Raw genomic sequence first — 13,680 nt, forward strand, 5'->3', positions numbered from 1 at the left:
GTTGATGATTGGGTAGAACGATTCTGGCAGCTGTTGAAGTACATTATAGTTCTGAAAATGGGTTAGAACTCGATGAGGAAGCTTCAATCAAAATCAGTTTCTGATTGGACCATTCAGTTTGTATATAGTAATAACCAAAGTCTGTCAGTCTCATCTGAAGAGAATGGGACAAAATACCAGAAACTTCAGGCCATAATTATCGCAAGAACATTTGTGTATATGTTGCTAAGCATTATGGTTGTTATTTAGCTAAACACTACTGTTGAGATATAACTAAACAATGTTGTTATAGTTCAAATAAACGTTATCGTTATAACGTAACTAAACAATGTTGGTATAATTTAATTAAACATTGTTATTTAACTAAACAATCAGTTTGAAACACATCTGGTCACTGAAAGAAAGACTTCACTGATTTGATCAACCTATATGGAATGTAAGGCTCTTAAAGTTCAGGAATACATCATTTAACTGGGATGTCGAATTCCGTGATACAATCACCTTCAACCATTTTATTAATGATATATCATATAGGGTACCTGAGATGTCACCAGGGTTCAAAAACTGATTTCAGTAAATATGGTGATGTTTCTATATATCCTCAATTTTAGTTTATACATATATTTATAACTTCAACACCAGTTCAGTAAAATTATGTAAAGTTATGTAAATTCGTGATTAACAATTAAAAAGTTGCTTCCCTTACTTGTAATTGTAAACTAAATGTAAAGAACCTCATCAAAACTGCAAAACATAAAATGTGAAACCTCAAGTTTGCATGTTTCTCCCTATGGGCCCAACAAACCTTCATGCCAAATATGGTGAATATCCATTAACAGAAAACGAAGTAGTGGGTGGTAAAAACCTGCCCCCAAAAATCGAACGCAAAATGGAATCCTGAATATTTGTATCTATCTCTCCATGAACTCAATGAACCCTCTCCATACCAATTGTGGTGAAGACCTGTTCATAGTCTGCAAAGTAATTATATGGACATACAATAGACAAATAAATTTATATAGAAATAATGAAGTCAAAATAACGTGTACGCTCGCCACTAATACGCTCACAAAAGCCCAACAAAAACACTTATTACGAGGTTATTTACCTAAGTCTATCCATACTAACGTGATGTCATCACATTTGGAAAACGCTCTTATACGCAGTGTGGGACTGTTCCTTTTCTACATATAACAGAATATCTGTATTATATTTCCTACTTTTTGGTTTCATCTACGAATTTCTGTCAACTGTTTCGAATGTGTAAAATGTTATTTTACTATTAAGTTGGTTTCTGAGGGACGCACGTTCTTGGGAAATGCATACGTTTCAATCGCATAACTTTCTTGGAAAACGATTGCAATGACCTGACGCCCGGTTTTTATCATCAGAAATATCTTTGAGTCAAACTTAGTTGTTTTAATTTCGACTGGTCGACAGCAGCATCCTCCTGAAGCTGTCTCTGTTAGCTATGATACATAGCTGACTTTACCGTCGCTATATCTCCTGGATAAGCTCGAATCCCTTGTTACGGTCGACAGAGAATAGAACAAATAGAAAAAAACTTACGTTGTTTATAAATACCAATAAATATTTTTTTTTGGTGAGTTTGCCGTTATTGACTCTTGTTTCAATCAAATTCTCATTTTTTCGGAATGTAAACAAATGTAATCGTTGTTCTTTGTAGAATCGCGTCAAATTACGTTGGTTTATCCGTTGGTGTCGCAACTAGGACAAAAAATATATTTACATGAAAGAACAACCAACTTCTACAATTAGACTTAGGCTATTGCTCGTACAATATGATGTCCAATAACGAGTGAAAAAACGATTTTATTTCAATCACGTTAAAGTTAGTCACATGCAATAGGGGCGGAGCTAGAAAAGACGTCATGTACCTCAGAACGGCAGGTACAGGAATTGACACTTTTATAGAGAAGCAGAGAACAACATTTTGACCTTCCTAGGTCATCTTCAGATTAACAGAGTTGCAACTGACCGTTGCCGGGCACTTGTCTTAGGGACGAAAATATAAACGTGTACAGGATTGTAGGGGTCGTTGCAGGTGGATGTTAGATAATAAATTATTATAGGTATAAAGGTATTCCTTTATATTGGTTTAATTTTGGTTTCAGTTGCGTTTATTTGATTTGCAGTGTTCACAAACGTGTGAAGGTGTTTTTATGTTCTTTGAATCCAGTTTCCATTTTTCTACTTGTTTCTCCAATAAAGAAGTCGTGACAGTTATTGGATTGTATTTTATAAATTATGTTGGTGTTGTGTTTGTCAGTGTAGTTTTACATAGTATGGACTTCAGTTTTGTACTTGGTTTTTGAATAAATTTGGTGTTTACTGGAATCTTGTATTTTGTTTTACGTTTTAACCAAATGTTGCTTTTTGCTTATGTCGGGAGCATATGGTTATGCAGCAGTATAAGGATTTGTAGTTTGTTGTATCTTGGGATTTATTGTTATTTGTTTGTTGTTGGTCTAGGTGTGTGTGTATAATTTTTTCCACGGTTTTTTGAGGAAATTTGTTGATGAAGTGTTGTTTTATTTTGTTGATCTCATCGTAAATTTTATCGGGTGAACATAGTTTTGTGTTTGTGTTTATTTGGTTTCTTAACATGTTGAGGTTTTGTTTTGTTTCATGTGTTGAGACCCGGGTAATGATTAATCCAGTATGGGTGATTTTTCTGTGGATTTCCGATTTAAATTGTGTATCAGTTCTAGCGATCTTGGGGTTAAGAAATGCTATTTGGTTAGCTTTTTCCTGTTTACAGGTGAACTTAATGTTGAAGTGTATCGAGTTAATGTGATTGATAAACCTAAGTGTGTGTTCTGTAGACGTGAATCCAACAATTGTATTATCAATATACCTGTACCAGTATAGTGGCGGGTGTAAGGTTGAACTGGTATTTTGAGATTCAATCTGTGTCACAAAAATGTTGGTTAGAACTTGCGTCACGGAATTCCCCACACTTAGACAATTTATTTGTAGGTAGTTTTGTTTATTGAACATAAAGTTTGAATTCACCAAAACTAAGAAAACATAAATATACTTTCCTGTCATGCAAACGTTTCTCTGAACATCTTCTAGAGAAATGAAATATGTCAAGTATTTTCTATAGTCTGGCTTTTACTATTTAACACCAGCGCAACACGGTTATGGGTAAAAAGTTAATGTACCGAGTTGTTGACACAGAAGGATCATGGGTAGTAAGTAACTAACAACTAATGTACCAGGATTAATGGGTAGTAAGTAACTAACAGTTAACGTACCGAGTTGTTGACACAGAAGGATCAATGGGTAGTAAGTAACTAACAGTTAATGTAGGGTAGTAAGTAACTAACAGTTAACGTACCGAGTTGTTGACACAGAAGGATCAATGGGTAGTAAGTAACTAACAGTTAATGTAGGGTAGTAAGTAACTAACACTTAATGTACCCAGTTGTTGACACAGAAGGATCAATGGGTAGTAAGTAACTAAAAGTTAATATACCTAGTTGTTGACACAGAAAGATCAATGGGTAGTAAGTAACTAACAGCTAATGTACCTAGTTGTTGATACAGAAGGATCAATGGGTAGTAAGTAACTAACAGTTAATGTACCCAGTTGTTGACACAGAAGGATCAATGGGTAGTAAGTAACTAAAAGTTAATGTACCTAGTTGTTGACACAGAAAGATCAATGGGTAGTAAGTAACTAACAGTTAATGTACCCAGTTGTTGACACAGAAGGATCAATGGGTAGTAAGTAACTAAAAGTTAATGTACCTAATTGTTGACACAGAAAGATCAATGGGTAGTAAGTAACTAACTGTTAATGTACCGAGTTGTTGACACAGAAGGATCAATGGGTAGTAAGTAACTAACAGCTAATGTACCAGGATCAATGGGTAGTAAGTAACTAACAGTTAATGTACCGGGTTGTTGACACAGAAGAATCATGGGTAGTAAGTAACTAACTGTTAATGTACCGAGTTGTTGACACAGAAGAATCATGGGTAGTAAGTAACTAACTAATTGTTGACACAGAAAGATCAATGGGTAGTAAGTAACTAACAGTTAATGTACCGAGTTGTTGACACAGAAGAATCATGGGTAGTAAGTAACTAAATGTTAATGTACCTAGTTGTTGACACAGAAGAATAATGGGTAGTAAGTAACTAAAAGTTAATGTACATAGTTTTTGTCATTAAACGATGAGCTGTCTAGACAATAAGTCGGTATTCAGTGTAGTTTTGTTGTGTGTTTTTTAGCTAGATGAATTTTCCGGAATTAGTATGTTAGTGTTTGTTATAGCAAAACCACATCGGGCTATTTGCATGATGGGAATCGAACCCCTAATAGTAATGTTGCAAACACGAAGACTTACCGCTGTCTCACCAGCGGATCAGTTATTTGTATGAACAGTCTTAACCAAAAGGTTAACTTGCGGGATTAAAAATTCTAGGGTTTTTTCACTGTCGTTCCGTGGATGGAAAAACGTGCTCCGTACTTTGGGGTATAAGTGCACTATAAAAGTAACCTTTAGATTCTACCGAACAGTCAGACATGAGTAGCTCAAGAGTTGGCTGTAAGCATTATTGACAGCTACGTTCGTTCTAGTCTAAAAGTACAAAAATAAGATGGATTCAACAGATAGCCACATGTGGCTTTGCTATAAGAAAACACACATACACCCAAATAAGAACGGCTATGAGCAAATAGCTTTCGTGTGTTTTAGCGCAAGAACTAAAACAATAACATTAATACAGTAATGAAAATATAAAAAAAAAACTATTAGACAATACAGTAGTTATTCCAGAATCTCAGTTTTTTATTAATTGTATAATAAAACATACATTAAGCACACTCTAAGGATATTCTTTTTATTACTACGAAAACTTTTATTATAAAAATAAACTGTGATTCCTGCATTGTAATTGATTTCTTACTTAGCTTTTAGGCTTAGAAATTTATAATTAAAAAAAAATCAACGAATTTCATATAAAATTTCATTGAGAGCAGAAAGGAAAATGTCTGCATGATGTTTTTGGAAAGTCAACGTCGGTCGAATTCTTATGGTTTTAGTTCCACACACACCACAGTGTATCCCCTTTTTATGTAGAGCAAGAACTGACCTGTCTCTGGTAATGGCGTCACAGAAATCAATAGCACAGAGGGTACCTCTTCCACGAGCTTTGCACACCAGGTGGCTAAATTTTCTCTCAGTTTCTACCAAACCTTGCAAAAGATGAGATCCGATGTAGACAGCACGATCTATTAGATTATTAGACTTTATGAATTTAATCACTTCCTTGAGAAGTATCAGTTTGGATGGATCTCCTAGCCAAGTGTTAAAGATCCGGTAAGATTCTTTTGGTTGAAATTCGTCTTTGTAGAATATACCACCAGTCATCATCTTCTTACCAAAAGTAACAATGTCCGGAGGATTATCCAACTTCCAATGTTCGTGTGCCCAGAACTTCCCAGTCGACCCTCCTCCAGTTTGGACTTCATCCACAATAAACGCAACACTATTATTGGTGGCAACTTGTCTCAAATTTCTGAAGAACTCATCCGATGCGTGGTTATCGCCCGCGTCACCTTGAATAGGTTCCACAATCAGTCCAACTACTGGTTTCCCATTATTTCTTGATTTTTCTATCAAATCTTCTACTTCTGCTAAACATTTTTTGTCTTCTTCATTATTTTCTCGAACATTGTCTTCTAGGGGATACTTGTACTTTGGAAAGGGAGCTATTGGCCAATCAAAAGCTGGGATATCCAACTTGTGAAGTGGTTTAAAATGAGTTGTAGACAAAGCTCCAAACGTTCGTCCATGAAATCCCCCCCTGAACGACAGAATGGACAGCGTAGGACTTCCAGGGGACTTATTGATTACACAACTTAAAAGTTCCTCATCATTAGGTTCACGTCCATCTCGTTCTTTTTTCATGTGCCATATACATACAGCTTTATAAGCATTTTCATTGGAGCATGAGCCACAACCCATTGTTATCACTTGTTTTAATCCAGGAGGCGCTACAGATAACAAAGCTGTGTGTAAACTCTCTACAAAATCTACAGGGGGTAGTGCACCTAAAGCTGGTCGGTTTACAAATGTTGCCAGGTTGTTAGGGTCTTGTATGACTTTTAATAAAGCTGGGTGATTATAGCCAAGAGGCATGGATGATATTTGATTAAAAACATCTAAAAACGTATTACCGTCTACGTCACAAATATAATTCCCTCTAGATTTATTATAGTCGACGAACAGCTGAACTGCGTCTGAATTTTGAATCTCTCCGAGCTGCTGTTTTAGTTCTCGTGATTTTGGTCCAGGAACCTCGCTGGTCACGATAGAAGGGCCTGATGGCTCCTGTGTTTCTAGTTCTAAATTTTGTCTGTTGTGGAGGCTAAGATCTTGTGGTTCCTGCTCTGTCAACTTCCTTTTCTTTACTTCTGGGATTGTAGTCATGCGTCTATATGACGAGAGGGTGAACAGTTTGAAACAGTTTCTTCGTTGGATATTTGATACGCGGAATAAACAAGTCCATTGTTTAAACATGACAGAAATAGGGGTTTACACTGTCACAGACACGGTCTGTACGTAGAAACTAGCTGGTTGAGTACGAAGGAGTTATTTATGTACAGTTTGTATATGGATCAGTGTTATGTTGGTTTGGATTCTAATAACAGCACTACAGTCCAAGCAGAAGGTATATATATATACAATTTTCCACTGGGTGTTTACTTTCTAGGTCGTGACGCGTTGCTCAGGGGTAGAGGAAGTGATTTCACAATGCATAGCAAATCACCGGGCAATGCTTTTTCAGCTCTCAGATACAAGACGCCAGTCATAGCACTTTTTAGGTATTCTCAAGTCTTCAGGTGAGTTTCTAGTCATCACGAATTATCCACGTGTATTTCATCCAGTCATTTCTGGAGAATAACTTTTAGTTAAGATATATTTTGATGAAAGATACGCCCGAGGGAACTCGAGACATTGAGGGTTGGGCAAAACGGACTTGAGAAAATAGGCCACGAAGCTTTCTCGGGGAGATAAACGTCACGTTTTAGTTTCAGAAAGCGATGTTTTTGTTCTGGATTTACTTACTGATTATAGTAGTATTATTCGGATATACGGTATATTTTATTGTACGGATTTTATAATGAGTAATGGTGTAAGAATGGTTTAGTGATTTTCAAGAAAACAAGTAAAGAAATGTTTGTGTATTTAATTCAACAATCCAACAATGTATTTAATTCAACAATACAACAATGTATTTAAATCAACAATCCAACAATGTATTTAAATCAAAAAATCGCAAGTGATTAGTTATTAATATTCATATGAACCCACGTGAATTTACATATTATTTATTTATAAAGAAACTGAATAAATTGACAAAATTGAATAAATGTTAAACTGTGGGATATATTACACAAAAGATGTTCATAACATTAGGTTAGTGTGATGAAATAATGATCAAACACATACAGACATGTACCTAGCTATTCGTTAACTGTAGCGTTGTTTGATTTTATTAACAAGACTTCTCTGATGTTTCTTATGTTAATATCAGCTTGTTTTTTTTTTGTATGGTGATATTTTGTTCAGAAAATATACGGTGTTTTTGTTCATATGTTCATGGACTTGGGAAGAAGGTTCTTGGTGTTCTTTTTACCTGGTGTTCAAATTACGTACTCTCTCATCTGTGTAAAACACTGGACAACTATTACATTTTATTTTGTAAAGGTTTTCTGGTAGGGTGGGTTTATTATATAGTATTTTTAACACGTGATCGTCCCAGTTATTGAAACGTTGCAATTGTTTGAGTAATATTGTTCCTTATTGTTAAAACTGTAACTTGTAATAAAGTAATACTTATAATTATTAAGTAAACTCAAAATTAAATTAAATATCTAGATAGATCGACAAACAGATGCATTGGACAACAGATTGAACAGACAGATATGTGTATAACAGACGTTAAGACGTTTCTTGTATTTGTACGCATATATAGAAAACAAAAGTATATAAGTTCAGTCCTTACCTGGAAGCACCAGGCCAGATTATGAAGAAAATGTATTTTAAAATTTTCACCAACACTTTAATGTCTTTACTCATACGACGTAATATAATGTAAGTTAGAAATATTTTCAGCTGTTTTAAAATTCACGGCCAAACGTTGTTTCTAAGAATTTTCAGCTGTTTTAAAATTCACGCCCAAACGTTGTTTCTAAGAATTTTCAGCTGTTTTAAAATTCACGCCCAAACGTTGTTTCTAAGAATTTTCAGATGTTTTAAAATTCACGCCCAAACGTTGTTTCTAAGAATTTTCAGCTGTTTTAAAATTCACGCCCAAACGTTGTTTCTAAGAATTTTCAGCTGTGTGTAAACAATGCAATCATGTGTAATTTTTGTAAAGCGTTCTTTTACCATATGCATCTTTAGGGATTAATATATTCAGGAAATGAAACAGGTAAACGTAGCCAAGGTTTGTTTGTTTTTTGAATTTCGCGTAGAGCTACTGAAGGGCTATTTGCGCTAGTCGTCCCTAATTTAGCAGTGTAAGACTAGAGGGAAGGCAGCTAGTCATCACCACCCACCGTCAACTCTTGGGTTACTCTTTTACCAATGAATAGTGGGATTGACCGTTATATTATAACGCCCTCAAGGCTGAAAGGGCGCGCATGTTTGGTTCGACCGGGATTCGATCCCGCGATCCTCGGACTACGAGCCGAACGCCTTAACCCACCTGGCCATACCGGGCCAGCGTAGCCAACGTAACTCATAACGAATTGTAGAATAAAACAAGAAACAAGCAACATATAAGAAAACATATAACTTCGCAATTCTCTTTCTTAACAAATACAACGTGTTTGTCTCCATAACTTTAAAACGCTATTGTTAAATTTTCGTTGTCACTAATAGTCATCTGTTTACATTTCTAAGTATCTAACCTCGGGCTGTATGTATTCTGTAGTTATTTTCCAACGCTTTGTTTTTCATTTTCTTTCACTCTTAATTTTGTAATGTTTTTTTTTTTGGGGGGGGGAGACTGTGCATATGCACTGTGCCTAAAAGTATTTGGTTTTCATGTTTGTACTGGGAAAGGACATTTTCCTGAAGTACTGCATACAAGAACCAAACGCTGCGTACGTCACAGGCTATTCCAGGTAACATTCAAAACTCTTAACTCTTACCAGTTTCTATTATGTGCTTGTGCTACCCCATATTATGGACTCAGGGAAAATAGAAACAGTGTCAAGGTGGTTTGAGTTTCTAGACGTTGGCATATGCACTCTGCACCTGATTAAACATATCAATACGCGATTACCAACTTCCGACATTCGACTAACAAAAGTGTCGCACTTAATGTCGAATAGTTGCACGAACATTTAGAAAAAAATACCTGAATATACGTTACTAGCAGTATATACCCAGACTAGTTGTGGAACGAAAAAGTTCAAGACTCCTCCAGTCATTTCAGTTGAAAGAATTTCTTTTCTGTTCTGTGTTACGTTGTTGTATTTAATGAAGTAGATGTGACAATATTGGTGTGTAAAGGCCTCTAGGGTAAGTATGGTCGTGTATACACGTGTACATATTATTTGTGATGTTATTGTACTAATAATATACAAAAATATCCTCCTGTTATTATTTTACTACAGTGTATCTAATATATTGTCAAGTACATAACTTTATCTGTAAGTAGTTCTCAATTTACGCGAATTCTTTCTACGCGTTTCTGGATTAACGCAATCGATGGAATAAAACCATTTCTCCATTGACGCACTTGCGAATTTGGGTTAACGCGATTTTTGAGCGCTTTGTGTATTATAATGGTACAAACAGAAGCAGTTATTCACCGTGTGTTTGAAAGTCTAGCCGATATAGACGCTTTATTACGATAATATACTCGATAACGAGACGCTCGATAGTTGAAGTGACTTTACAATGATAATAACATTACAGTTATCTGTGAAGTAGTCTGATAGTCGCGGGGTCCGTTTAGTCATACAAAGAAGTCATTAAAATCAATTTATCACGCTATGCTTTGGAGTTGATGTTTTCTGTACATCTATTATGTTGACTACGTGAGCATAAGTGACACATATAACACTATAAATAAATGGGTAGTTTGAGACACGACGGGACGGGAAGTCAACGAAGTTCTCGATCTACAGGTACACGCGATGAACCCGTCTTGAACTTGTCGATAATTTCTAAGGCTTTTCAGAAGTTTTCCACTGTTATTTTTTTCTAGTATATTAAGACTTGACTAACATTCCCACTGAGACTGAACGTATCGTGTGACTCTGTGAAAAATAGTGTTTAATGTACGCGACCAATTCCTGGAATGTAACTATCGCGTAAAGTGAGAACTACATTTATTTCTATAAAATATCACAGACATAAGTTTATTGTGTGTGTCTAAGATATTAATATGTCCATAACTTTATCCCTTTGTGTATCTAAGATAATATTACAGACATGCTTCATGAAAAGTCACGGATCTGAAATTAAGAAAAGCTGTAAAGTAACTACAGTTCCAGACATCCTGTACATTACATAAAATAAGGTAACGTGTTGCATGATCGCCTTTGTTTCTTTAGTTTTCTTTTTAGGGTTGTTTAGTAGGCTGGTGAACAGTTTAATACAAAATGGATCAAATGTCAAATTCGTTTTCTTTTATTATAGTAAGATTGGTTTGGTTTGTTTGCTTTTAATTTCGCCCAAAGCTACATGAGGGCTATCTGCACTAGCCGTCCGTAATTTAACAGTGTAAAACTAGAGGGAAGGCAACTGTTCATTATCATTCACCGCCAATTCTTAGGCTACTCTTATACCAATTGATAATGGGATTGACTGTACATTATAACGCCCTTCACGGCTGAAAGGACGAGTATGTTTGGTGTGACGAGGATTCGAACCCGTGGCCCTCAGATTACGAGTCGAGCGCCCTAACCACCTGGCCGTATTTGTACTTACCATTGAGTTAATGAAGAGGGGGAGGGACATAACGTGTAGATCTAACAACTTCATGAAGGTAATCTTAAAATTTCCAGAAAGTTCGTGGTCATCCAAAAAATATAGGAGCTTCGACTAATATGTAGATCTTGATATATCAGTATAAATACGAGTAATCAGTGAAGTGTTGAAAATAAAAAGTGATTGTAAACATAGACCTACCACTCGAGTCAAAGTAAACGCAAACAGTGACAACGTTATTGAATAAATAAATTAGTTTGTTATCGTTAAGTGGACTGCAATTCGCATTATTTTCACCAGATAGTTAAAATAAACAAGAAACACATAGAATTTGCAGTTACTTTGGACCCTATGTTTCATATTCTGACACGATAACCAAGAAGAGTCAAGGGCACTCCTGTGTTGACCATCACTATTTCGGGTTTGAAGTGTGGAGCACGATTTTGCTTGCCACTTTTTTTTTTCTCTTCTTTTGCAGCAGTGTAACGCAAACCATAAATTGTTGGACTAATGTTCCTGAAATGGTAACCACGAGGCCAGGCGTGGCACTTTATTCATAATTAAATAATTTTATGTTTTAATGTAAAATTTTGGACTATTCATTGCTGAGAAACTTACTTACTCTGATATATATGCAGATTTTTATGGGAAATTTCTAATACTGACACCTCACCAAGTTCGTAAAGATGTGTTATACCTTGCAAAGAAGTAGTGCGTCTTGCCTTCCACTCTTAATATCTCACTTCTACGACAGCTCTTAAAATTTTTATACTGTAGATAAATTCTAACATTTGGTTTTGACTTACTTGTTTGTTATTTAATTCTCTCTCTAAATTTTAAATGATGAAGTAGAGGAAAGGTAGCTAATCAACAACATCCACCGCCAACTCGTGAGTTACTCTGTACCAACGAAAAATGGGATTGAAAGTCACATTATGTTGCTGTTACGGTTGAAAGGATGCTGATATATTTGGATAAGAAGCTTTTATCTTTCGAAGGTCCTATAATGGTGCAATGGTAGATTGCGGACTTACAACGCTGCCAACTGGGTTTCGATATTTGTAGTGAGAATATGTCAGATAGGCATTGTGTAGCTTTGTGTTTAACTACAAACAAAGATTTCAAGCCTTAAACTTTTTTTTAATCTGGTTTAAATTACGATTTTCATAAATGCGTTTGTTAGCTTTAAGCGCAATTCTGCACATAAACCACTTGCACCGGGCCCATCACAGGTACCGAAACCTAAATTTTTGTGTTATATTCTAAATCACGGTTTCTATACCATTGATTCTTTAACTTATTTTGCTTATGTATATACACATATATCTTTGCTGCCGATTCCAGTTGACAGTTAACTGAAAACTGAAAATGGGGAAGGGGACGAAGAAAGGAATTTATCACTCTTGAACTTCCAAACAAATTCACTAAAACATCTGTGTCATTGTTAGTTCCGCAGCGACCTCTCTATCTGATGTAGGGCATGAGCATGACCTTCAACTTAGGACAACAACGGACTTAGAACCAGAGTGTTATAAACGCATGACTTTTTGTAAGCTCTGGAATAGTTAGAAAAATTCTTTGAGATAAATCATTAAGTGGATTTCATTGCTGTTGAAATTTGCCAACAGATAAGAAGGTCGTTTCAGACCTCTATCCTCAATATCATGTATGACGTTGACCTTAAAACATGGGCAAAAACGGGCTCATAGGCACTGTATGTTATAAAGAGTCGATTGCTTATAAATAAATATTACCCAAACATATGAGATGGGCAAAAAAATTCTTAAGAAGTTGTTAAAGTTTGTGGTTGATGATATCCTTCCGTGCAGCATTTGGAGGGCTAATTTTAATTTGTTGGCGGAAGCGCCACCTACCTAGTACCTGTCGCGTTTTGACTCTTTCTATATCAAAACGCATTTCCAGGAAGTACAAAAAACTGACGCAACGCGTCTCTCGTGAGGGACCTTATTACAATAGATTTCAAGAAATAATTGTGTTGAAAACAAGGGAAAAGTTCACAACGTATGTACGTGACAAATAGCATAACAACCGACGTGAGGTCTCACTGAGACAAACATGTATTGCAACATGATGAATCGTTTTTTTTTACGGAACACAGGACATTCTGCGTCAAGTACAAACATTTTAAAAGTTTGTTTTTTTGGCAAAGTAAAAGTAAATATTCATTTTAGACATACGTCAACCGCAGGGAATCGAACTTCGGATTTTAGCGAAACCAAAAAAGACTCGTTTTTTAATAAAATGTACGATTTCTAGGTTCAGATATCCCTATTATAGATATTTAATTTTTTTTCATAATAACACAGGCACAGAGTGTACTAGAATGCTAACAGATAAAAACAGGATAAATTAAACCTAATTATTTATTGAATAGTTTTATGTATACATTCATATATTGGTATATGTTAATTATATTTGTATTATTATCTAGGGTTAAAAATGCCATCCCTAAAGTATTGTTTGCATTGTTTTTAAACGATTGATATTAGTTATTCCTACATTTATTTTCTTTCTTTGAGCCCGGCATGACCAGGCGGGTAGGGGCGCTCGACTCGTAATCTGAGGGTTGGGGGTTTGAATCACATTCATACCAAACATGCTCGCTCTTTCAGCCGTGGGGACATTACAATGTTTCGCTCAATACCACTATTCGTTGTTAAAAAAAAAAGTAG

At 35.6% G+C, this 13,680-nt stretch overlaps 1 pseudogene; it reads right to left on the minus strand.

Moving 5' to 3' along the window:
* Positions 1-4,807: 4,807 nt before the first annotated feature.
* Positions 4,808-6,988, minus strand: LOC143240090 (4-aminobutyrate aminotransferase, mitochondrial pseudogene; annotated as a pseudogene).
* Between the last annotated feature and the right edge of the window lie 6,692 nt (positions 6,989-13,680).

This window comes from Tachypleus tridentatus, chromosome 13 (assembly GCF_004210375.1).
Source record: "Tachypleus tridentatus isolate NWPU-2018 chromosome 13, ASM421037v1, whole genome shotgun sequence".
NCBI lineage: Eukaryota > Metazoa > Arthropoda > Merostomata > Xiphosura > Limulidae > Tachypleus > Tachypleus tridentatus.